General features: G+C 38.6%; 2 long non-coding RNA genes across 4 annotated transcripts; one reads left to right on the forward strand and one right to left on the reverse strand.

The window, feature by feature from the left end:
• The first annotated feature begins 208 nt into the window (after nucleotides 1–208).
• LOC125785819 (uncharacterized) lies at nucleotides 209–21258 on the forward strand. The gene is made up of 3 exons (XR_007428165.1): nucleotides 209–263; nucleotides 20804–20869; nucleotides 21224–21258. It is a non-coding gene; the product is annotated as an uncharacterized LOC125785819 (long non-coding RNA).
• Nucleotides 9716–17618, reverse strand: LOC107197582 (uncharacterized). Of its 3 annotated transcripts, none has more exons than XR_007428162.1 (2): nucleotides 17435–17618; nucleotides 9716–10097 (listed from the first exon to the last, which is right to left on the reverse strand). It is a non-coding gene; the product is annotated as an uncharacterized LOC107197582 (long non-coding RNA). The 3 variants fall into 3 exon arrangements; XR_007428161.1 differs by lacking the exon at nucleotides 17435–17618 and adding an exon at nucleotides 10214–10470; XR_007428160.1 differs by lacking the exon at nucleotides 9716–10097 and adding an exon at nucleotides 16937–17318.
• Nucleotides 21259–25617: the final 4359 nt, after the last annotated feature.

Genomic DNA, 25617 nt, shown 5'->3' on the forward strand with positions numbered 1-25617 from the left:
CTGAAGAGGGTCATTATCACCTCTGACCCATAAGAGTGTGTGAGCTGTAGTGTGTTTTTGAACTGGCCGGCCTTATCTGATCATCTAGAGAGACGTAGTCGGAGTAGACCAGTGATAAAAAAAGAAGGCAGAAGTCACTGACACTGACCGTACCCAACAACGTCATCTTAACCACATCCCGCCTGCCAGTTTAAACTGGTGAAGCGCCTCCAGTTCTCTGCATTCGTCCTCTGGGTTCAGGAGATGATCGTCGCTTGATGAAGGTAGGAGAACTCTCTCAGAGCTTTTAGATTTAGTACAGAGTCAGGAATTTAGATTAATGGACTTTATTCACTTAAGAACCTCTCTCTGGTAAAAGTCAGTTTACATAAAATTCATGATGTGTATTAAATTTCTTCTGAAGATCAGTTGGTGATTAAGGCCTAAAGAGTGTAGAAATGAACTGGGTTAAGAAGTGGAGTTGGACTGTTGGTCTCCAGTGGAAGTTTCTACTATAAAACATTAAGTTAGATACTCTGGTGGATAAGAGCTCATATGGAGAGCAGGCCAGACCCACCCGAACACACTCCTGTCTATTCATTGTGCTGCTCGTGTGCTGCTGACTAGAGTGTAGGATGTTGGTTGGTGGGTGCTTTACTATTGAAGGTAACAGTGGTTGCTATGATCGCATGGGTGGCTACTAGAATTCTGCTAGATGTTTATTTTTTTCTCATGATGCTTTACAGTATCTGGAAGAAAACATTAACCTATGCCAAATGCCAATCACTAGAGGGTTAAACTCTCATTAGTGTATTGTTTTCTATTGTAGTGAACATTTTTATACAATAACATTCATAACTTTATTCAAACATGGTGATATAAAGAGGGTACATGGTTAAAGTGAACTATATAGATGAACTGTAAATGATCGGTTACACAGAAGGCCTAAAGGCCTGTACATTGCTTGCATCTCTATGGCAACATGACTAACCCCCCCTGCCAAGGGTCTTTCTCAAAAGTACTGTGTATCCGTGTGGGATGTGGGTTGTGGTGGGTTATGTTAGTGGGTGGGGTGGGCGGTGTCTTTATCCAGACTTCCTCTTTCTTCATGACTCTCTTCTACTCTCTCTTTCTCTCATTACTTTATTTTCCTGTTTGTTAGCCTGTATGTCAATCATGCTCTTTCCCTTTTTCTACATTACTGACCAAGAAACAGCGCCACCTAAAGGCAGCTGACTTTCTAACTTTTGTAATGTATTTGAAAATGTGTATCTGCTGGTAGAGTGGTGTGTGACAGCAAAGAACAGGACTGATGCAGTGAAAAGCAGAAGAGCAATGCTAAAACTGTGTGTGTGTGTGTGTGTGTTGTATATTGCAGTTGAAAACCTCAAAGCTGCTTCTAGTTGCTACAGTAAGTAGTGAGGAGATACTTTATTATTTATGATAATCCAAACGTATAATTATTTAAATTTAAAATTTAGGGTTCTGCTTTTCTGTCTGTTGATTGTTTGAGCTGTTTTACTGTATTTGGAGATTATGGTTGTCATATCGAGAAGTTATGAACACTGATTATGTTTGATTGGTTGAGTTAATCTAGAGTCTTTAAAGGGAGTCATTGTGATCGTGTTCAAATTAGCTAAGTTAATTTGGAAGAGAGCTGGGGAAGGGATGGAGTTAATCTGGAAGAGAGCTAGGGAAGGGGTGGAGATAATATAAATAAGAGCTAAGGAAGGGGTGGAGAAAATCTGAGTAGGGGGTGGTGTAAATCTGAAAGAGAGTTGAGGAGAGGGTGATGTTAATCTAGAATAGAGCTGGCAAGGGTTGGAATTTATTCTGGGAAAGAGCTGGGGAAAGGGGTGGTGTTAATCTGGAAGAGCGCTGGGGATGGGGTGTTGCTAATTAAGAATAGAGCTGGAAAGAGTTGTAATTTTATCTAGAAGAGAGCTGTGGAGAGGGTGGTGTTAATTTAGAAGAGAGTTGGAGAGAGGGTGGTGTTAATCTAGGATAGAGCTGTGGAAGGATTGGGATTTGATCTGGAAGATCGCTGGGGATGGGGATGGTGTTAATCTAGAATAGAGCTGAGAAGAGTTGGGATTTAATCTAGAAGAGAGCTGTGGAGAGGGTGGTGTTAATTTAGAAGAGAGCTGGATAAGGAGTGGTGTTAATCTGGAAGAGAGCTGGGGACAGAGTGGTGATAATCTAGAAGATAGCTGGGGAAGGGATGGTGTTAATCTAGAATAGAGCTGGGAAGAGTTAGTATTTAATCTAGAAGAGAGCTGGGGACAGAGTGGTGATAATCTAGAAGAAATCTGGATAAGGGGTGGTGTTAATCTGGAAGAGAGCTGGGGAAAGGGTGATGATAATCTGGAAGAAAGACGCTGAAGGGGTGGTGTTAAGAGGTGGATGTGTCTGATTAGCTGGGACAATATGAAACAGAGCTAGAGAGGAGTTTGACTGGTTAAATCAAATCTAGAAGAGAGTTAGAAGTTAGGGAGGTACTTGATTGGTGGCTGATATATGGTGTTGATACTGTATTTGCAGTGTATGATGAATGGTGCATGGTGTGGTAAATGTACAGTTTTCTTTTTTAAAAAAATCTAAAGAATTTCTCTCCCTGCTGTGTTTATAGATTTTGCAACAATGATGTCACTCAAATTAGTTCCACCCCTTCTAATTGGCCTACTTATTGTAAATGGTGAGTCTTTGTTACATTACGGGATATTTCTGCACAATGCTTTAAAAATATTTCAAAATATGGCTTTACTCTTTGTACTGTGCTCGGCTGTTCTCTGTCTAATGTTATGATTATCAGCTCCTCCTCCACTCTACTGCAAGATCTGTAAAGTTTCTCACTTTGTCTTTTGAGCTGAAAGTGAAACTTTCTGCAGCATTTTTACTGACTGACCTCCACAGACTCATCATTTACTCTCTTCTGGATTCTGTGTTGCAGAAGTTGGAGCTCAGTCTGATTGGGGTGTGACTTACTACAATAAATCTATCTGTGCTCTAAAGGGGTCTACAGTGACCATGGGCTGCACTTACTCATATCCAGAGGGTCACACAGTTAAAACAGCTTTCTGGACAAAATCCCTCCCACCAACTGCAGGTGTAGAACCTCCTGATCTGTTAAAGGAAGAACAGTACAAAAGCAGGGTTCAGTATATTAGAAATAATCAACACAACTGCAGCCTAAACCTAAGAAATGTGAGAGAAAGCGACCAGAGTAAATACTACTTCAGATTTATAACAGATAAAGAAGGAGGAAAGTACCAGGGTACAGATGGAGTTAATCTTTCAGTAACAGGTAAACTCCATCTGCAGAAATAACACACTGTACTTCATTCACTGCTGAACAGGATTCCTCCAGCAGTTCTGTAATATAATCACATCAGTCCTTCAAACCACACCTGAAGAACACTGCTTAGAACTGCAGAACCAGAATCCACACAGCATTTCAGAGTAAGAGTGCTGATCTAGGATCAGTTTCTGGGACTGAGATCTTTATAAACAGGACTGGATCTGATCCTAGATCAGTATTCTCACTGAATATCAGATCAGATTTAGCTGCATTCTAGTAAATTCTCAGTGTTAATTAACTCCTGCTGATTAAGACTAAGCATTCATTCAGCTAATGTGAGGATGATACAGTAGAAGTGTGTTATCTCTTGTTGGCAGGTCTCCAGGTGGAGGGTCCTGAGAGAGTGATGGAGGGAGATAAAGTCACTCTCACATGTAAAACTACCTGCAGACTGACTGACAGTCCATCATTCACCTGGTACAGAAATGGAACTACTTTATCCTCCAGTACTGAAAAACTCTACGTGCAGTCGGTCAGCAGGGAGAATAAAGACAGGTTTAGCTGTTCTGTACTGGATCTGAACCTTCGCTCTACTGAAGTCACTCTTAGTGCCTTATGTAAGTATTAATTACTTGTTTCTAATTTAATACTAAAATAATATAGATTTTTTTCATGTATTTGTATTACTCATCTTAATCTAATAATGCTTAACTTGATAAAAGTCATTTGCTGAAATTAATCCTAAAATTTAACAGTACAACAGTTTTATTCACATCCTGTTAATGACAAATATCTAATATAAAGTTTCACATAGTTCTGCAGGAATTCACTTGTGAATTGTAATATGTTATTCTACCTCTAGATCGTCCAAAGAGCGTCTCAGTGTCCATCAGTCCCTGTGGTAAAATAGTGGAGGGAAGTTCAGTGACTCTGACCTGCAGCAGTGATGGAAACCCACCTGTTCAATGTAACTGGTTTAAAGGAACATCGTTAGTATACAAAGGAGAAAACTTCACACTGAACAAGATCAGCTCTGTGAACAGTGGAGAATACAAGTGTAAATGCATTAATGAACATGGAGAGAAATACTCTGATAATATAACTCTGAATGTTTTGTGTGAGTAATTAATTGATTTTCAGTAACTGGAAACTCACTGTCATTTATCCTTATGAAACACTCACAGATCTCTCATTTATTCTGATATTTTCTGTTTTCTAGATCCTCCAAAGAGCGTCTCAGTGTCCATCAGTCCCTCTGGTGAAATAGTGGAGGGAAGTTCAGTGACTCTGACCTGCAGCAGTGATGGAAACCCACCTGTTCAATGTAACTGGTTTAAAGGAACATCGTTAGTATACAAAGGAGAAAACTTCACACTGAACAAGATCAGCTCTGTGAACAGTGGAGAATACAAGTGTAAATGCATTAATGAACATGGAGAGAAATACTCTGATAATATAACTCTGAATGTTTTGTGTGAGTAATTAATTGATTTTCAGTAACTGGAAACTCACTGTCATTTATCCTTATGAAACACTCACAGATCTCTCATTTATTCTGATATTTTCTGTTTTCTAGATCCTCCAAAGAGCGTCTCAGTGTCCATCAGTCCCTCTGGTGAAATAGTGGAGGGCAGTTCAGTGACTCTGACCTGCAGCAGTGATGGAAACCCACCTGTACAGAAATACACCTGGTTTAAAGATGGTGGAAGCTCACCTGTAGGATCTGGACACAGTTACAGCTTTACCTTGGACTCTAAAAGCAGTGGTCAGTACTACTGTGAGGTTCAGAATGAATACGGATCTAAAATATCAGAAGCAGTGCTGCTTAGTTTTAAAGGTATGATTGATTGCTCCTATTTGATACAACACTATTATTATAATATTGGTATTAAATATGGAACACTAATGATTGTTTCTTACACAGGTAATCCGAGTGTTACTCTGTATGTGATTGGTGGAGTCGTGGTCGGGGGTGTTGGCTTGATCCTCCTTCTTGTCATTTTGTTTATAAGGTGAGTACATGTACTGTACTAGAGAGCACTGTACCTCATATATACTTTGGTAGAGGTTGTTCGTATTATAAGTATATTATGATTAACTTTTATTGATATATTCTACTTAAGAAGCTTTAGTATATTTACTTCTTTAATGATGCTGTTTCTGATTTTTTTCAGGAAAAAGAGAAAAGGTCCTGTAGAAGCTGGAGCTACATCAAATGACCCACCAGCAGATGCAGCCAAGGAGGAGGTTCAGTACAGTACCATCCAGCACCACCATGTTAAAGAGGCAAAGAAGACTGGAGAAGAAGATGTTCAGTATGCTAGTGTCAGCTTTTCCCGTACTACTCCGGATCACAGGTAAGTTGGAACAACAAATACCTTAATTTGAACTAAGCATAAATATCTTTTATCTGCTTTCTAGATCACAATCAGATAATTTCTGGTTTACAGGTCTGCTGCACCTGATAATCCCTCTGTGATCTACAGTGGGGTGAAATAATCAGCTGAAGATTTTTTTATGACTTACGCCAGTGTTTCTCAACCGTGCCGTCTGGCTTCATCGGGGGTGCCGTCAAAATATTGCGCCTCACGTGCATATTTCCTTTCCAGAGTCAGCTCGTGTCGGGGTGTGTCCCAATTCACAGGCAGCATACTCTGAAGGATGCGACCCACAGAGGCGGTGTATTACTGCGCAGCTGTGACGCAATCTGTCTTCGAATACAGCCTCTGAAGGATGCAGCCCCTAAATTGGGACACATTGTAAAGTTTTTGTCCCCCACGCGATGCACGCGCTATTTTATTTCATATTCCGCCAGCAACACCCCTCGTTCTCACCTGAAGTACTGCGCCAGTTTTTTTTTTACAGATGTTTCCACATTTAAACAGTATTATAAATGCTTAAACAGTGCCTACTACTGGTGACCTTTGGAACTGCTCATGCTGGCAGACTTGTGAGGTAGTAGAGCAGCAATTATCAATTAGCAATTAAGATTAATATAAAATGATTATCAAAATGTGTCTAAGAGGTTGTTGGATTTTTTAAATGCCTTTTAATCTAAATTCTTTTACATATTTTATGTGTACTGTGTGGAGTAAAAGATAGAAACAATTTACATAGCTGTGGCTCTAGTTCATTAGCAGAACTGGGTAATTTTGATAGTACATCTGATCATTATAAAAATATAATAAAATATATAAAATATAATTTTAATACTTAATTTTTTACAGGTTTATCCATATTCAAACAGTATAAATAATGAATTCTTAAATAGTGCCTGTTACTGGTGACCTTGGGAACTGTTCATGTTGGCAGATCAGGGAGGTAATAGAGCAGCAAATTAGTTATACAAATCTTTATTAAATGTGTACAAGGAGTTTCTTGGATTTTTAAAAAATGCTATTTCTTCCTTATTTTTATTTTATTTTTTTACTAAAAATTGTTAAAATCATGTTTTGTGCCTTATTTTGATTGAAGTAAAATATATATGTTGGTGTTTATTATTTGTTTATTAACAGATATTGTTAGTTTCTAAAATTCGTTTTATCTTAATAATTATTTATAATTATATTATTTCATATTTTAGATTTTAGATTTTCTGTATGGGGAAAAATAAATCAGTTCCATATACTCATAATATCATTCGTGTTTTTTTGCTTTATTTTATTTTCGCACAGGTATTGCTTTTTATACCAGATTTAGTTTTAATATAATTTAGATTCGTTTTTGTAAACTACACAGTTATATTCGTGTGTATATGCATTTAACGTCCTCTGTACGGGTTACACTGAATACTCTAAATGTAATATGAGTAGGCTAATATTAATATAATTTAATTACTCTTTACTTTGGTGTGTGTTTAACCTAAATCAGCAGGAACTTTTACATAATTTATCCCAATAGTATTTATTTCTTACCTTCTTGTAGAAAATACCTTCAACAAGAACACTTTAATATTGACTGTATAATTAAAGCTATTTTAACTGATGGTAGTTGTGCCCGCATTTATGTGTTCTAATCGTTTATTCTCAGTATTCTGATTTACTTCTATCACTTCTATCTCTCCTAAAATGTACATTATGAAGAGAATTAAAGATCTAATCTGATGATTATTTTAGTTCTTTTTCCACTCGTTCAGGATGGAAGCTGAGGAGATTAGCGTTAGCTAACTAGCCCAGTTCCATGTTTACACTGTAGGAGGAGAGAAATCCCGTCAGAAAGTTGAAATGATGTTTTGTAAGCTTTGTGTAAAGCGGTCAGCAGTTCACAGCGCGGTTCTGACAGACTTTTAGTGGTTAATATTTACAGAAAACTCTCTAAATCACTCACATTTCCTCCATTACTGCTGTCCTGTCAGGAGCTGCGAGTTCGGTTGCTGAGCAACGGCGCCGCGCGCGCGGCTGATAAAGCGCGGGAAAGCAGCTGCCTGTAGGCTAATGGTGAAGATTCAGAGCAGGTTAGCTCCAAACAACACGACTTTCCACAGCAAATCCTCTCAGATTCAGAGCCGCTTTTCTCTCCATATAAGATCAGCTCACTCAAACACACCTGCCTGAAATGACTCACCTGTTCTACAGAGTTTATGGGGAAGAATTCCTCACACTAAATCACTGCAGAACGCTAGAGGGAGCCCGCGAGAGAGACCAAAATTAATGGGGGTGAATGGAGCTAAACGGCTAAAAACACTAATTAAAAATAGTAACTCTACACTTAACTCGAATATTCATTTAATTTTAGAAAGTAAAATGATGTATTTTGGTTAAAAACAAAGAAAATTCTAAAATTTGTGAGTGTTTTTACACTAAACAAGCAGTTTTAAGTAGTAAAGACGCTAGCATTGCTGCTACTGTGAGCTGATTGACTGGTTGCTTAATATTAAAGCATTTCTGTTAAGGTAGTTTAACATTTTAACTTTTAAATTCATCACTAGAGACCATTAAAAGTAGCAATTAAGACAAAATCCAAAACTAGTAGGTGAAAGTGTGTTTATATTCAACATTAAGTAGAATCTATACATATTTATATTTATTTTCTGTTTGACTGGACAGTTTTAAATATATTTGCCTGCTTATTAATTACACAGTGTCTGACTGTGCATGTAACAAATTAACTTTAAATCAGATTTGATCTGATTTAAAGAATCTCTTAATGTACAGCTTTTAGCCACAAGAGGGCAGTCTCTGTACACTTAAACCTTAATTTCAAAAACCCAGTATCTCCATTCACTGCTATAATAAATATTTAATAATGTTACTTACTAATTACCCCTTTATCAGACACACTTCATTCATCTCATCAGGTAAAGCCCCAACTTTTATTTAGCAATGGCATTAATTATAATGACTGTAGTTAGGGTATATTTCATTGGAACATCAATAAACTCTCACAACTTTGCCATGAACACATGATTAGTATTAATATACAGTGCTTTGTTGTTGTACATGAATCAGTTAAAGATAAAGTTTGGAGTTTGGAGCCACTTGAAGGGACAAGAATACATATGGGAAATTATATTTTACATTTATATTATTTTAAATTAATAATTTAATTAGCTTTGATAATGGTCTAAATACAATAAATAAACAAGAAAAGTAAGGAATAAATGCATTATGCATTTAGCTTAGTTGTACATCAGTTTGTGAAGGTATGCTCTTTCTTTTTCTAACCATTTGGGCTTTAGGACCTGTTACTAAAAATAATGAACATGACCTTCCTCTATGCACCAGTATATGAACCATAACATTAAAAACACTTAACTATTTTTAAGTCTATAAGGGCTGGGATATGCCTAATATATCCCAGCCCTTATAATATATCCTGTGCCATTAAAACGAGGTTTTGTCAGTGGTTTTAATGTTATGGCTACTCAATGTCTATTGGTATTGCTGTTATTAGCCACCAATTATACTGAAAGATTTTAGAGTCAGATGTTCCTCTTTGACTTTTGCCATGAAGCAGCAACTTCTAAAGGCACCTTCCATAATAATTCTTAAATAGGCTGATGATATGATGATAAGAACATACAGAAAGTGTTGCACTATAAATCTGCTGATTGTTTCATTGTTTATTTGCTGTTCACACAGTAAGAACTGAGGAGACTCATATTAACCAGGAAATAAATACTTTATTGTTATTTATATGTACGCTACATTGGTACAGAGGTTAAACTTTATAACTTCATACTGAGTGTGATTTCTATCTGCTGTGTTGAGGCCTGTTCTAGCCTCTGCTTCTCCCACGCTCTAAATTTAAATCAGGCTACGTCTGCTCTCCACACACACAGTGACATCAGTGCAAAACTATAAACATCATAGCTTCTATTTGTAAACACAGATTGAACCATTACTGCATCTCTCTGGAAGGACACGCCCACTTTCATCTTCATCTTCCTCAGTCACTGATGAATGTAGCGGCCCACTTGGATTAATCACAAGACAATGCTCGGAGCTTCTACTGGTGCAACTTTATTTCTCTCCTCTTCTCACCACAGACGTTTTGACACCGTGAAAACTACATAACAGATACAAAACACAAATGCCATAGTACCATATTTCACAGATAATGAATAGAACAGTATTTAAACTTTTAAATTAGTAATTCTTAGCAAACTTCCACATGAATTTAACCTTTTAAGTTATTATGAGTTACAGTTCCTACTGAAAATAAAATAATAATAACCATTTCTCTTTGTCTTAAATGAAATAAATCACTCATTTGAATTAATGCACAATTTGTCTCTTCATACCTCCTTCTGCTTCCAAGGGCGCTAAGTTTGAGCTTTGTCTGCCAACAGCCTATCTTCCACACACCTCTCAGTGACAGTCTATGCGTGACATACAAATGACACAAAAAAAAAAACGGAGCAAACTACAATAAAATATCTTTCAAAAGTGTCAACACAGAAAATAATAAATAATTAATTTGTTCTCATGTTTTTACCGTTTCTGGAGCAACGTGCACAGCATTATGGTGAGAACTCGAACAGAAGGTTTAGCGTCAGTAATAACAGGAGGTAGTAGAATAAGAGCGGAGCTCTTCAAAATAAAAGCCCAAAATGTAGAGTGGTAGAACTGCATCATTTACCAAAGAAAAATAAATAAATAAATAAAATATTCAGCTGTCATTTACACTCCCACCAAATCCTGCTACAATGAATAAAATAATACATAAACAAAACTAGATGAATTGTACAGGATTTCTTGACTCTAATAAAGGACAGAAGTGATCAGAAGTATACAGGTGAACTGTATATCACAATCAATCAAGCAGTGTCTGCTTCAATTAATTCTCAAGGAGAAGTACTAATTTTTGTATAGGCCTCTCAATAACTGAAGGTTTAGAGTGAGGATCTTGTTTTCTGTGAGGCTTTCGTTCTCCTACTTGGACTTTGACTCGGCGTACCAAGCCGTCACTTTCTTGAACAGTTTCCACTACCCGTCCTAGTTGCCAATGATTTCTTGGGCAGTTGTCATCTTTAATAATGACAATGTCATTGACTTTGAGATTGCGTTGAGGTAAGTGCCATTTTTGTCTTATGGATATGTTGAGCAGATACTCCCTTTTCCAACGACCCCAAAATTGTTCAATGAGATACTGAACTCTCCTCCATCTCTTTGTGGCATACAAATCCTCCTTAACAAATACTCCAGGGGGAGGAAGTGCAACTTTCGATTTCATCATGATGAGGTGATTTGGTGTTAAAGGTTCCATAGCTTGAGGATCATTTATTCCATCTACTGTTAATGGGCGGCTGTTAACGATAGCCGTGGCTTCATAGAACAGTGTTCTAAGAGAAGCGTCATCAAGTCGACCTGGGCATTGTGCAAAAGTAGCATTTAGCACGTTTCTAATGGTTCTAATTTGCCGTTCCCAGACACCACCTGCGTGACTGGCAGAGGGGGAATTAAAGACAAATTCGCACTGCCTTTCAGTCATGAAGATTTCCAGTAGTTTGGTGTCGCACTGTTTAAGGGCTTCCTTAAATTCATTTCTGGCACCAATGAAATTGGAGCCGTGGTCGCAACGAAGTTGTCTAACAGCTCCTCTGAGACTGATGAAACATCTCAATGCGTTGATGAAGGAGTCTGTCGACAAATCTTCGAGCATCTCAATATGGACAGCTCTAGAGTACAGGCATGTGAAAATGAGTCCATATCTTTTGTATTCTTTGCGGGCTTTCTTGACAATAAATGGGCCAAAGCAATCCATGCCACTATACGTGAAAGGTGCTGAGGCTTCAAGACGTTCTTTAGGTAGTTCAGCCATTTGCTGGTTCTCTGTCGGCCGTCGAAGTTTCCTACAAAGCACACATGCGTGTATCAGCTTACTGACCAGCTTGCTCCCACCAATGACCCAGAATCCATTGGCCCTAAGCTCCATTTGTGTCTGGTTTCGACCTTGATGGCATGTCTTAGCATGGTAGTGAGACACTATGAGTTTAGTTACAGGACTATTGTTTGGTAAAATGACTGGGTGCTTGACTTTGTGACAGAGAGATGACTGTTTCAATCTCCCACCAACACAGAGTAGTCCTTCTGACCAGATGGGATTAAGATTGAAGAGAGAGCTTGAGCTTGGAAGTTCCTTTTGACCTTGAAGTATCTTTATCTCCTGGGGAAAGGCTTGCTGTTGTGCAATCTTAATCACAGTCTCTGCAGCCTTCACACGCTCCTCGACAGTTACATGTTCACTATGCTGTTTTTGTTTAGACCCAAGTCTCTTGATTCTTGCAACCACCTTTACGAGTGTTGTCCATGAAGAAAACCGACTCAGACGCTGGAGGATGTCATTGCAGCTATTGGTCTCGGTTGCAAGAACCTGGATTTTCTTTACTTCAGGATCACCAACAAGTAAGTCTGCTGGACTCCTGGGTGTTAGATGTAATTCACGCTCCCAGAGAAATTTTGGTCCTCGCAGCCAGTTCGTTGAGTGAATGTCTGAAGCATTAAGACCTCGGGATGCGTGATCCGCCGGGTTTTCTGAGGTGTCCACATAATGCCATTGATTAGGATCACTATTATCTCTGATCAGTTGAACACGGTTTGCAACAAATATGTGGAATCTACGGGCATCATTGTTGATGTACCCGAGCACAACTTGCGAATCAGTCCAGAAGAATTCCTGATCAATTTTCATGTCAAGCTCACCCTTTAACACGACGCTTACTTTTGTAGAAACCACCGCCGCTGCGAGTTCCAATCTCGGGATACTTGTGACCTTTGAGGGAGCAACCCTTGCTTTTGCCATCACGAGACTGCAATGGACTTCATCTTTGTCATTTTTGTACCGGAGATAAGAACATGCACCATATCCAATGCAGCTGGCATCTGAAAAATGGTGTAGTTCTACGCTGACAATGCTATGGAAGTTATGTGGGTGATAACATCTCGGGATTGAGACCTCCTTTAGCTTGACAAGACCATTTATCCATTCCTCCCACCGTGGCCTTATATCTTCTGGAAGTGGGTCATCCCATTCGATGCCTCTGTGACAAAGCTCTTGAAGGATACGTTTTCCACTTAGGCTGAAAGGAGCAATGAATCCGAGTGGATCATAAAGAGAGGCGATGACAGACAAACACCCACGACGGGTTGAGGACTGATCCTTCAAACTGATGTTAAAGCTGAAAGTATCATCCTTTATCAACCACTGAATGCCGAGAGCACTTTCTGATGGTGTTGGATCGAATCCCAGAGGCTCAATGTTTGCTGCTCTTTCAGAGGGGTCTAAGCATGACAGAGCAGCTTCTTCATTTGAGTTGAATTTGTGAAGGCGTAGGCCTCCTCTTTTGCACAGCTCCTGGGCCTCAGTTATCAGTTTCTTGGCTTCTTCAACTGAGGAGACGCTGACTAACCCGTCGTCAACATAAAAATTTTTCTCCACAAACGCTGATGCCAGAGGATAGTTAGCTTTGTGTTGTCGCGCTAAATGCTTCAGACCAAAATTGGCACATCCTGGAGACGAAGCAGCTCCGAAGAGGTGGACAGTCATCCTGTACTCCTGTGGTTCCTTCTCCAAATCTCCACCTTTCCACCAGAGGAACTTTAGATAATTCTTGGATTCAGGCGTGACAGAGAACTGATAGAACATTCGTTCAATGTCACAGATAATGGCCACAGCTTCTTTTCTGAAGCGACAAAGCACTCCTATCAGTGGATTAATTAGATCAGGCCCAGTTAGCAGGGTGTCATTCAGAGAAATACCACGGAATTTGGCCGAACAATCAAAAACAACTCTCAGCTTATCCGGTTTTCTGGGGTGGTAGATACCATGATGCGGAAGGTACCACTCCGTCTTTCCCTCAGATGTTGTAGGGACAAGCTCTGCATCACCCTTGTTAATGGTTTCCTCCATGAATGTTTTGTACTGATCATAGTATTGTTTGTTGGCTTTTAATTTTTTCTTAAGACACTGTAGGCGAACTGTGGCTAACCTCTTGTTATTTGGCAGGTTGGGTGGACTTTTGCCTTTGAAAGGGAGGGGCATCTCATAATGCCCGTCTTCTTTCTGCCTGATGTGGTCACTAAGGAACTGTATGAAATGAACATCATCGTGTGACACATATTTATCCTCATAGGTTCTCTCAATAAAGTCTGATTCCAAGGTCTTTAGAACATCTGTTGCAGATGGCATTGGCAGTTCTTTTACTGTTAGCCGATGTACAAAGCTTTGACTTCCTTGTCTGTCTAGGTGGGGGTTTGTCGAGCCTATTACACTCCATCCTAGTTCTGATCTCTGTGCAAATGGTTGATTTTTGTCACCTAAGACAACTTCAAGAGGAGCCAGGGCTGAAGGACAGTCATATCCTATTAGGAGCCCTACATCACAGTCTTGAAGGGGTGGCAACTTGTCTGCCAAATTTCTGAGATGAGGCCACAGAAATGCTGTTTCTTTCGTTGGAATGTAGGACTTATCCACCGGGATGAAGTCACGACTGTAGGCCTGCTGTAGTTGAATACAACTCTCAGAGTAGAGTCCTCGAACTTGTAGACCATGAACACTCTTGCTTGATATGATTGTGTCGATGGCTGTCATGGTACTAAGTTTCAGCTTTACTGGCTGAACATCCACATTGAGCTTATCAACTACATCTTCTAGGACAAATGATGAGTCACTCTGTGTGTCAAGTATTGCATATGTAAGTATTTCTCTGTGTGGTTCTTGTACTGATGATACAAAGACTGGAACGATACTTGAGGTAGCAGAAGAGCGTTGTGTTGATGTATGGGACACGACCTTGTGTGTTTCCTGGCTTGCACGTTCTTCTGTGGAAGTGGAGCGGTTCGTTATTGCTTCCACAGGTCTTTGGCTCCTGTCTTCGTGCAAGCAGGTTGGGTGACGACGATTGCAGGTGTTGCATGTGTGTCGCCTCTTACAGTCCTTGGTCATATGACCCTTTCTTAAGCATCCAAAGCAAAGCCGATTTTCATGAATGAATGCCCTTTTATCTTCAACACTCTTTGCTGTGAAAGTGGGACACCTTGTGATGCCATGAGTTTCACTTTTACAGACAGAGCAAAGCAATTTTGGTTTGCTACTGTTAGTTTCTTGTTTCTCTTTAACAAAACTGTTTGGTTGTATGCTTGTATTGAAAGCTTTGGCTCTCTTTGGAATTCTATCATCTACAGGTTTGAAATTTATCACCAGTGGAGAAGCAATAGGGTTACAAGCTATCCGTGCCTCTCTGCTAAGGAACCCTGTGAAGCATGCAAGATCTGGATAGCTGCCAGATGTGTCAAGTTCATCTACAACAATTCGACTCCACTTTCGAACAATCCATTCTGGCAGTTTTCTGAGCAACTTGTGGTTTTCCTCACAGTCGTTAAGAATAGCTAATCCTTTGACGTATGGCATTGCCTCAGTGCAGCTTTGGAGGAAGTCGGCGAACTCTCGTAGTGCTAGCGGGTCATTTGTGCTGATCTTCTGCCATTTCATGAGCTTATCACGGAAAGCTTTCTGTATGATGAAAGGGTTACCATATCTGTCTTGTAAAACTTTCCATGCTCCATTGTATGCATCCTCTGAATCTCTATAAAAGAAACCCTCAACAGCTTTACGGGCCTCTCCAGCAAGATAATTTTTAAGATAAAAAATTTTCTCACTTGCTGGAAGTGGTTTTCTGTCAATCAGAGTCATGAATGACATTTTCCAATCTGTAAACCTTAAAGGGTCACCACTAAATGTGGTGGGTTCAGGGACTGGCAAGCGGTTCATACTCAGTGAACTAGCAATTGCTTGTGCTAAGCTGGCCGACTCTTGTGTCATAGTCACCTCAGGCACTGCTTGGTGAGGTCGGAACGAGGCAGCATCTGGATTCAACCGAGGCTCTGTTTGTGTTCTGTTATGAGCTGAGCTAGTTCTGCTGTCAATTTCTTCTTCAAAACTGTCATATGCTCTGACACGAGCTGCGGCTATAGCGACCTCTTTTGTTGCTTGCAACTGCTGCAGTTTTGCTCTCTCTTGTTCCAACTGTTGTCGCATTTCCACTTTTCTTTGTTTAATTTCTGACAACATTTTTGCCTCTTTGAGTTTCCATTCGCTTTCTAACTTGTGAAGATGTGCTCGTTGTGCTTGAATTTCTTCCATGGCCTTTGACTGTTCCAGCTTAGCAGCAAGCTCTGCTTCTGCATCTACTCTACTGTTATGGATACTGGTTGAGCTGGAGAGTTTGCTTGATTTCTCTGGTGACTCTGATGAACTTACAGTTTCAGTTTTAGTTAAGCCAAAGACCGACCCATATTCCTTTTTGTTCAACATTTCTCTTACTCTTTCTTTTTCAAGTTGATCATTATAATCTTCATCAATAGCTTCTTGACGGTTGCTTATGAGGTCACAAATTTCCTTTGTCAGCACAACACAAGCGTCCATTTTTTTTACAATCTCTGGCGTGGTGTTACAGTTACGTAGAATAGGTTCATACTGCAGTTTAACAGCATCATACTTTGCTTGAATATCTTCGTGCAGTTTATTGAGGTCTTCTAATAAGCAGAAGGTTTTTAATTTTGTCCTAATCTCCCTTGCTGCTAGCTTCCAAGAGTCATAGGCCTTGTTAAATGTTTTTTCCCGTTTTTTAGTATCTTGGTCATACATTTCTTGGCCTTTTTCTGTTAGCTTTCTCTCTCGTGAGCTAGACCTGAGTGGCATGTCTATGGGCTTGTCTGTTACTTCTGTTGGGAGTGACATCTTTGTGCAACTGTTTCACGTCTAGCGTGGCTTTGATTACCCTATGCCTGAATTCACACCTATGAGCTGTAGTTATCTTTTACCACAGAGTAAATCTATATCAAGCATTTACAAATCATGGACATTCAAAGGAATTTTAGCATGAAACAGTAACAAGTGTCATAAACAATCATTGTAAACATTAATAGCTTCAGCGTTTTTTTTTTTTTTTTTTTTTTTTGAGACGAAAACACATACAATTTGTAAATAGTTCTCTTTGCTCTTTAGCACTCAATGTCCTTTTCAGAATCCGTAATTGTACCTTAAGTGTGCTGTCCCTTTTTAATCTTGCCTGTGCAGGATATTGGTGTGAGCGGAATCAGCTGGCTGGTATCAGTTGGGTAGCTGGATCTCAGATGAGGTGTCAGCTTCTCTGATGGTCTCTTGTAGTGAAGGAGTTTTCACTGTAGCGGCCCACTTGGATTAATCACAAGACAATGCTCGGAGCTTCTACTGGTGCAACTTTATTTCTCTCCTCTTCTCACCACAGACGTTTTGACACCGTGAAAACTACATAACAGATACAAAACACAAATGCCATAGTACCATATTTCACAGATAATGAATAGAACAGTATTTAAACTTTTAAATTAGTAATTCTTAGCAAACTTCCACATGAATTTAACCTTTTAAGTTATTATGAGTTACAGTTCCTACTGAAAATAAAATAATAATAACCATTTCTCTTTGTCTTAAATGAAATAAATCACTCATTTGAATTAATGCACAATTTGTCTCTTCATACCTCCTTCTGCTTCCAAGGGCGCTAAGTTTGAGCTTTGTCTGCCAACAGCCTATCTTCCACACACCTCTCAGTGACAGTCTATGCGTGACATACAAATGACACAAAAAAAAAAACGGAGCAAACTACAATAAAATATCTTTCAAAAGTGTCAACACAGAAAATAATAAATAATTAATTTGTTCTCATGTTTTTACCGTTTCTGGAGCAACGTGCACAGCATTATGGTGAGAACTCGAACAGAAGGTTTAGCGTCAGTAATAACAGGAGGTAGTAGAATAAGAGCGGAGCTCTTCAAAATAAAAGCCCAAAATGTAGAGTGGTAGAACTGCATCATTTACCAAAGAAAAATAAATAAATAAATAAAATATTCAGCTGTCATTTACAATGAAGGATGATGATAATGATGATTTTCAGGTTTTAGTGCTCATCATCACTGGAGAATCTGAATAGAGTCCACCTCTGACCCATAAGAGTGTGTGAGCTGTAGTGTGGTTTTAGCGTTGACTCTCAGCACCTGGCCGGCCTTATCTGATCATCTAGAGAGACGTGGTCGGAGTAGATCAGGTATAAAATAAGATGTAGTGTGAGAAAGGGGGCAGAAGTCACTGACACTGACCGTACCCAACGACGACATCTTAACCACATCCCGCCTGCCAGTTTAAACTGGTGAAGCTCCTCCAGTTCTCTGCATTCGTCCTCTGGGTTCAGGAGATGATCGTCGCTTCATGAAGGTAGGAGAACTCTCTCAGTGCTTTTAGATTTAGTACAGAGCCAGGAATTTAGATTAATGGAATTTATGTACCAATATTATCTTAAAAAAGTCAGTTTCTATCAGATTCATGATGTGTATTAAATTTCTTCTTAAGATCAGTTGGTGATTAAGGCCTAAAGAGTGTAGAAATGAACTGGGTTAAGAAGTGGAGTTGGACTGTTGGTCTCCAGTGGAAGTTTCTACTATAAAACATTAAGTTAGATACTCTGGTAGATAAGAGCTCATATGGAGAGCAGGACAGACCCACCTGAACACACTCTGTACATTCAGCTTCACTCATAGGGGGATTAATGGAGACACACTGAGGGGCTGATTGTGCTGCTGAATAGAGTGTAGGATGTTGGTAGGTGGATGCTGTACTATTGAAGGTAGATGATGTGGTTGTAAAGGTGGTTGTTATGATACTGCTAGTTGTGTATCTTGAAATTCTGTTTGGTTTTAAGTGCACACACACACACACACACTGTCTCTCTCTCTCTCACACACACAGTCTGTCTCACACACACACTCACACACTCTCTATCTCTCTCTCTTTCACACACACACACACACACACACACTCACCCACGCACACACACACACACACACACACACACTCTCACCCACGCACACACACACACTCTCACACACACACACACTCTCACACACACACTGTTAAAAAAGTGTAAAAAAAAACAGTAATTTTCTGGCAGCAGGGGGACGCCAGAATATGTCTGTAAAAAAAACTGAAAAATACTGTCACATTTTAAAAAAAGTTCTTGTATTTACTATAATTAACAACTATTCCTGTCATTTTACGAGAACTTCTCCTGTATTTACATGAAATCTTTAACTTTCAACAGATTTTAAATCTTAAAAAAGTATCATACTCTATATAAAACAGAATAATTATTAATTTTACAAGAATGAAAATGTTAAATTACATATATCTTGAAGTAAATTAAAATAAATTTACAATAATTTGTCAATAAGGGTCTTTTTTCTTTACATTTAAAGATAAATAACATTTTTTCAACAAAAGGAATCTCATTTATTTGTCTTTTAACTCACAAGCTTTCTAAACCATGTATTTAACATGTATTTTAATCAACATACACTGTGGCAATCATCTAGAAAAAGCAATGTTAGACTGCACCTTCAGAAGCTCTTTTTAACAGAGAAGCTGAAAATGGCGGAATGTGGATTTATAGAACTATAGATTACAGTGAGGCTGATTAAAATGTTAAAATATTAAACTTTTAATTGACTTCTTCTGTTGGTTCACTTGAATTAAAAACATCACAGACACTCCAACAGGCGGTAAGCTGAGAGATCCTGCACAGAAACATGAGTTAAAGAAAAGTGCCAGTGGACGAGTACCTCTATAAAAGGGGCCACGGCAACCATAAAAACTAATGTAAAAAATATAAAACTACTTTACTGCTCTGTATTTACACCACAGTCTGCGTTTATACATCAGTAAGTGTTTTTACGCTGAAACCCCATAAATTAACATTCAACCCCCTTAAAAAATTGTACAGTTGAGTTTAAAAACAGGGATTCTTGTCATTTAAATTTACAGATTTCAACTGAGCTTTTACAGAGGATTTATTGAAACAGATGTTTTTACAGTGATTTTCAGGTATATTCTTTTTTTAACATAAAATACATATTTTTTTTTCTACTGTTATTTTTGGTTAAAAAAAATGTTTTTTTTTTACAGCGCACCCACAAACTCTCTCACACACACACACCCTCTCTCTCTCTCTCTCTCTCTCTCTCTCACACACACACACACACACACTCTCTCACATGTACACAAACTCTCTCATACACACTAAGAAAAATAAGTACAGATTTGTACTTAAAGGAGTACAGAGCTTTTCGCTGGGGCTGTACCTTATATTGAGGTACAAAAAAGTACCTTTAAATAAAAAGTAAATTTTTGTAACCATGTTTTTTGTGCCAGTAAAGATTATAAATTTTATAAACATTATCATCAACTAAATATGTGTCAAGAACTTAATGATCCGTAATTTACTGGCTTTCAAAAAACATGTGCAATTAAAATAAATATTGTTTATTAGTGCAGTGATACAGAATACTGAATGTACCTTTTGGCTGCAGGTTAAATGGTACAAATTTGTACTTATTGCTGTTAGAAATGACTTTGTACTTCAGAGGGAACAAATCTGACCCTGTAAAGACCAGTATTGTACCTTTGAGGGTACAATTATTAAGAGTGTACCTCTGAGTACAAAAAAGTACTCATATCGTACCTCTGTTTTTTAGAGTGTAGTGTGTATAGTAGGGTAATTAACGGTAATTAACGTAATTAACAGTGTGTTTCTTGTGAAAAACAGATTTTTTAATGAAATTTGTGTTTTAGAGCTGCAGTTTGAGGGTAAAGCAGGAATTGTGTTTGTAGTTTAGCAGAACTGGTTTAGGGGTAAATGAGTTATATGTTGTGGTCATTGTGTCTCAAGTACCGATACTTGTGTTTAAACAATGGAGAAAACTGTAATCTGAAAGAGTGTTAGGAAGAGGGAGGTGTGTAATTGAATTAGACAGTCTGTCGGAGAGAGGGGGTTTAATTGGTTCAGTTAATCTGAAATAGAGTGGGCAGAGGGAGGTGTGTGATTGGCCGAGATAATCTATAAAAGAGGGGTTTGATTGGTGGAGTTAATCTAAAAGGGAATCTGAGATTAATTATCTGATTATACAATATTTGCTGTATGTATGATAAAACAGTTTGTTTATAAAAATAAACAACAAAATCATAAACTGCACTTATTACCTGTTGTGTTTATAGACTTTGCAATGATGATGTCATTCCAAATAACTCCGCCCATTCTCATTGTTCTTCTCATAGTTAATGGTGAGTCTTTGTTCATTCTGAGACATTTCTACACAAAACTTTAAATTATTTAAAAATGTGACTTTACTGTACGCACTGTGCCATGCTGTGTGTGTGTGTGTGTTTATCAGTTTGTGCACAGTGTGTTGATTTCTGCTTCTCTGCAGCTCCTCCTCCACTCTACTGCAAGACCTGTGAAGTTTCTCACTTTGTGCTTTTAGCTCCAAATGATCTCAGCTTATTGCAGCTGATTATTCCACACTCAGCTGAAATGAACAGGTTTAGAAATGAGCTGAAGTGAAACTTTCTGCAGCATTTTTACTGACTGACCCCCACAGACACATCATTTACTCTCTTCTGGATTCTGTGTTGCAGGAGTTGGAGCTCAGTATGGGTGGGAAGTGACTTACTACAATAAATATATCTGTGCTCTAAAGGGGTCTACAGTGATCATGGACTGCGATTACATAAGTCCATGGGGTCACACAGTTAAAAAGACTTTCTGGACAAAATCCCTGCCACCAGCTGCAGGTGTAGAACCTCCTGATCTGTTAGATGATCCAGAGTACAGAGACAGGGTTCAGTACCACAGAGATAAATCCTGCAGACTCAGCCTGAGAGATGTGAGAGAAAACGACCAGAGTAAATACTACTTCAGATTTATAACAGATAAAGGAGTAAAGTATCAGGGTACAGATGAAGTTAATCTTTCAGTAACAGGTAAGCTCCATCAGCAGAAATAACACACTGTACTTCATTCACTGCTGAACAGGATTCCTCCAGCAGTTCTGTAATATAATCACATCAGTCCTTCAAACCACACCTGAAGAACACTGCTTAGAACTGCAGAACCAGAATCCACACAGCATTTCAGAGTAAGAGTGCTGATCTAGGATCAGTTTCTGGGACTGAGATCTTCATAAGCAGGATTAAAAATTTAATTTTACAGAAAATGAATGGCTCTACAATAATATCACAATTTTTTAGGACATTTTCTTTTGCGAAAACAATATTCTTGGCTATCTGCCAAAACCCGGAATAATATTTATTTACTCTTATTAATTATATAATATATAGGATGAAGTTTTATATCATATAACAGTATTAAGCTTTCAGTAATCTGATTTTTTCTTAATTTTGCTGGAATTGTAACGTATATAATTGTCAAGATTATTATCACAGTTAATTCAAATAAAATTATTATATTATCATGTATGATTCAATAGAGCACATCCCTATATCAAAATAATTTTTCACATGATTCTCACACTACCCAAAGATCCCCTTGTATAAATTCTCTTTATTCAGCTAATGTGAGGATGATACAGTAGAAGTGTGTTATCTCTTGTTGGCAGGTCTCCAGGTGGAGGGTCCTGAGAGAGTGATGGAGGGAGATAAAGTCACTCTCACATGTAAAACTACCTGCAGACTGACTGACAGAACATCATTCACCTGGTACAGAAATGGAGCTGCTTTATCCTGCAGAACTGAACAGCTCTACCTGCAGTCGGTCAGCAGGGAGGATGCAGGCAGGTATAGCTGTGCTGTACTGGATCAGAACCTTCACTCTCCTGAGGTCACTCTTAATGTTTTAGGTAAGTATTAATCAATTTACTTAGTCCTAAAGAACAGTAAAACTGTTAACATATTTAACAGGGAGTAGATCTGATCTACAATCATCTAGAGCCGATTCTAAGAAGTATAAAGAGTCTAGAACTGGAATTAATGATCAGGTCTGAGCTGATTTACACAGTGCACTGTCCTCTGTTTTCTGTTTACTCTAGATCTGAAGGTGGATCTGCAGGTGGAGGGTCCTGAGGAAGTGATGGAGGGAGATAAAGTCACTCTCACATGTAAACCAAGCTCAACTCTGCCTTCCACAACTAAATTCACCTGGTACAGAAATGGAGCTCCTTTATCCTCCAGAACTGAACAGCTCTACCTGCAGTCGGTCAGCAGGGAGGATGCAGGCAGGTATAGCTGTGCTGTACTGGATCAGAACCTTCACTCTCCTGAGGTCACTCTTAATGTCAGATGTAAGTACAGATTCTGGATTCATGATGAACTAATTGTGGTCTAATAAAACCCAAAATTACTGCAGCTTCAGTTACTTCATCAATATTTATTTAACCTGTAATAAATAAGTCAATAAATCCTATAAATATGGTAACTGTTTAGTGTCATCATGATTTCCTGTCTCATGCAGTAAAAACACATTTTTACTGTCGACTGTAGATTTTAGTTAATTGGTGAAATGAATTGTGAAGCTAAAACAGCAGTACAATAATATTCATATGCTGAAGTTAATTTTGAATATCTGCAATAAAACACTATGTTTTTTAAGAACTAAATAAATAGAAAATACCTCAAATAAATTTTACAATTTGGCAGCAGACTCAGTAAGTGTAATGTGTCTTTTTACCTCTAGATCCTCCAAAGAGCGTCTCAGTGTCCATCAGTCCCTCTGGTGAAATAGTGGAGGGCAGTTCAGTGACTCTGACCTGCAGCAGTGATGGAAACCCACCTGTACAGAAATACACCTGGTTTAAGAACGAGAAAAAAGAATCTCTGCCTAAATGGACTGGTCAGATCTACAGCATCAAAAACATCAGATCTGCAGACAGTGGAGAATATCAGTGCATGGCAACCAACACACAAGGGTCTCGATACTCAGAGTACAAGTCATTAACTGTTCTATGTAAGTTTTTGTTTTTTGTTTCTAATGTATAAATTCTAAAATATAAAAATCAGTCACCTCTATATTTTAAGATACTCTACAAACTTTATATTTTTTCTAGATCCTCCAAAGAGCGTCTCAGTGTCCATCAGTCCCCCTGGTGAAATAGTGGAGGGCAGTTCAGTGACTCTGACCTGCAGCAGTGATGGAAACCCACCTGTACAGAAATACACCTGGTTTAAGAAGGTGGATAAAGACGTTCAGCAGAAATGGACCGGTCAGATCTACAGCATCACAAACATCAGATCTGCAGACAGCGGAGAATATCAGTGCATGGCAACCAACACACAAGGGTCTCAATCATCAGAGTACAAGTCATTAACTGTTCTACGTAAGTTCTTATTCTTTGTTTCTAATGTAGACATTTTACAAATTAAGATCAGTAATTACTAAATATTAAGATGGTGCATATTCACAAATGTTTTTTTTCTAATTAAAATAAAAAATAATTAAAATCTAATGTATTTGTATCAGGAAATCTGGTACCAGACTCAATAACTGCAATGTGTCAATCTGCCTGTAGATCCTCCAAAAAGCATCTCAGTGTCCATCAGTCCCTCTGGTGAAATAGTGGAGGGCAGTTCAGTAACTCTGACCTGCAGCAGTGATGGAAACCCACCTGTACAGAAATACACCTGGTTTAAAAAGGTGGATAAAGACGTTCAGCAGAAATGGACCGGTCAGATCTACAGCATCACAAACATCAGATCTGCAGACAGTGGAGAATATCAGTGCATGGCAACCAACACACAAGGGTCTCAATCATCAGAGTACAAGTCATTAACTGTTCAACGTTAGTTCTCTATCTTTGTTTCTAATGTATAAATTAGACAATTTCATCTCTGTATGTTAAGATGGTCTACATTGTTATTTTTGTCTAGATCCTCCAAAGAGCGTCTCAGTGTCCATCAGTCCCTCTGGTAAAATAGTAGAGGGCAGTTCAGTAACTCTGACCTGCAGCAGTGATGGAAACCCACCTGTGGAATATACCTGGTATAAAGGATCATCATCAGTAGCAACAGGAAAGACCTTCACACTGAACAAGATCAGCTCTGTGAACAGTGGAGAATACAAGTGTAGATCCAGTAATAAACATGGAGAGAAATACTCTGATACTGTAACTCTGAATGTTCTGTGTGAGTGCTTCTTTACTTGTTTCAGTTATTGATTCTGTTTTCTATACCAGCTTTACTTCAAGTGTCTAACAGTCAGTGATTATACTCTCACTGTTGTTGTTCTCTGGTTTCTAGATCCTCCAAAGAGCGTCTCAGTGTCCATCAGTCCCTCTGGTGAAATATTGGAGGGCAGTTCAGTGACTCTGACCTGCAGCAGTGATGGAAACCCACCTGTACAGAAATACACCTGGTTTAAGAAGGTAGATAAAGACGTTCAGCAGAAATGGACCGGTCAGATCTACAGCATCACAAACATCAGATCTGCAGACAGTGGAGAATATCTGTGCATGGCAACCAACACACAAGGGTCTCAATCATCAGAGTACAAGTCATTAACTGTTCTATGTAAGTTCTTATTCTTTGTTTCTAATGTAGACATTTTACAAATTAAGATCAGTAATTACTAAATATTAAGATGGTGCATATTCACAAATGTTTTTTTTCTAATTAAAATAAAAAATAATTAAAATCTCATGTATTTGTATCAGGAAATCTGGTACCAGACTCAATAACTGCAATGTGTCAATCTGCCTGTAGATCCTCCAAAGAGCGTCTCAGTGTCCATCAGTCCCTCTGGTAAAATAGTGGAGGGCAGTTCAGTGACTCTGACCTGCAGCAGTGATGGAAACCCACCTGTGGAATATACCTGGTATAAAGGATCATCATTAGTAGCAACAGGAAAGACCTTCACACTGAACAAGATCAGCTCTGTGAACAGTGGAGAATACAAGTGTAGATCCAGTAATAAACATGGAGAGAAATACTCTGAAACTGTAACCCTGAATGTTCTGTGTGAGTTCTTTTTACTTGTTGTAGTTATTGATTTTATTTCGTATCTTGTTATAACAGCTCGTTAC

Source organism: Astyanax mexicanus, chromosome 21 (genome assembly GCF_023375975.1).
Source record: "Astyanax mexicanus isolate ESR-SI-001 chromosome 21, AstMex3_surface, whole genome shotgun sequence".
In the NCBI taxonomy this organism is placed as follows: Eukaryota; Metazoa; Chordata; class Actinopteri; order Characiformes; family Acestrorhamphidae; genus Astyanax; species Astyanax mexicanus.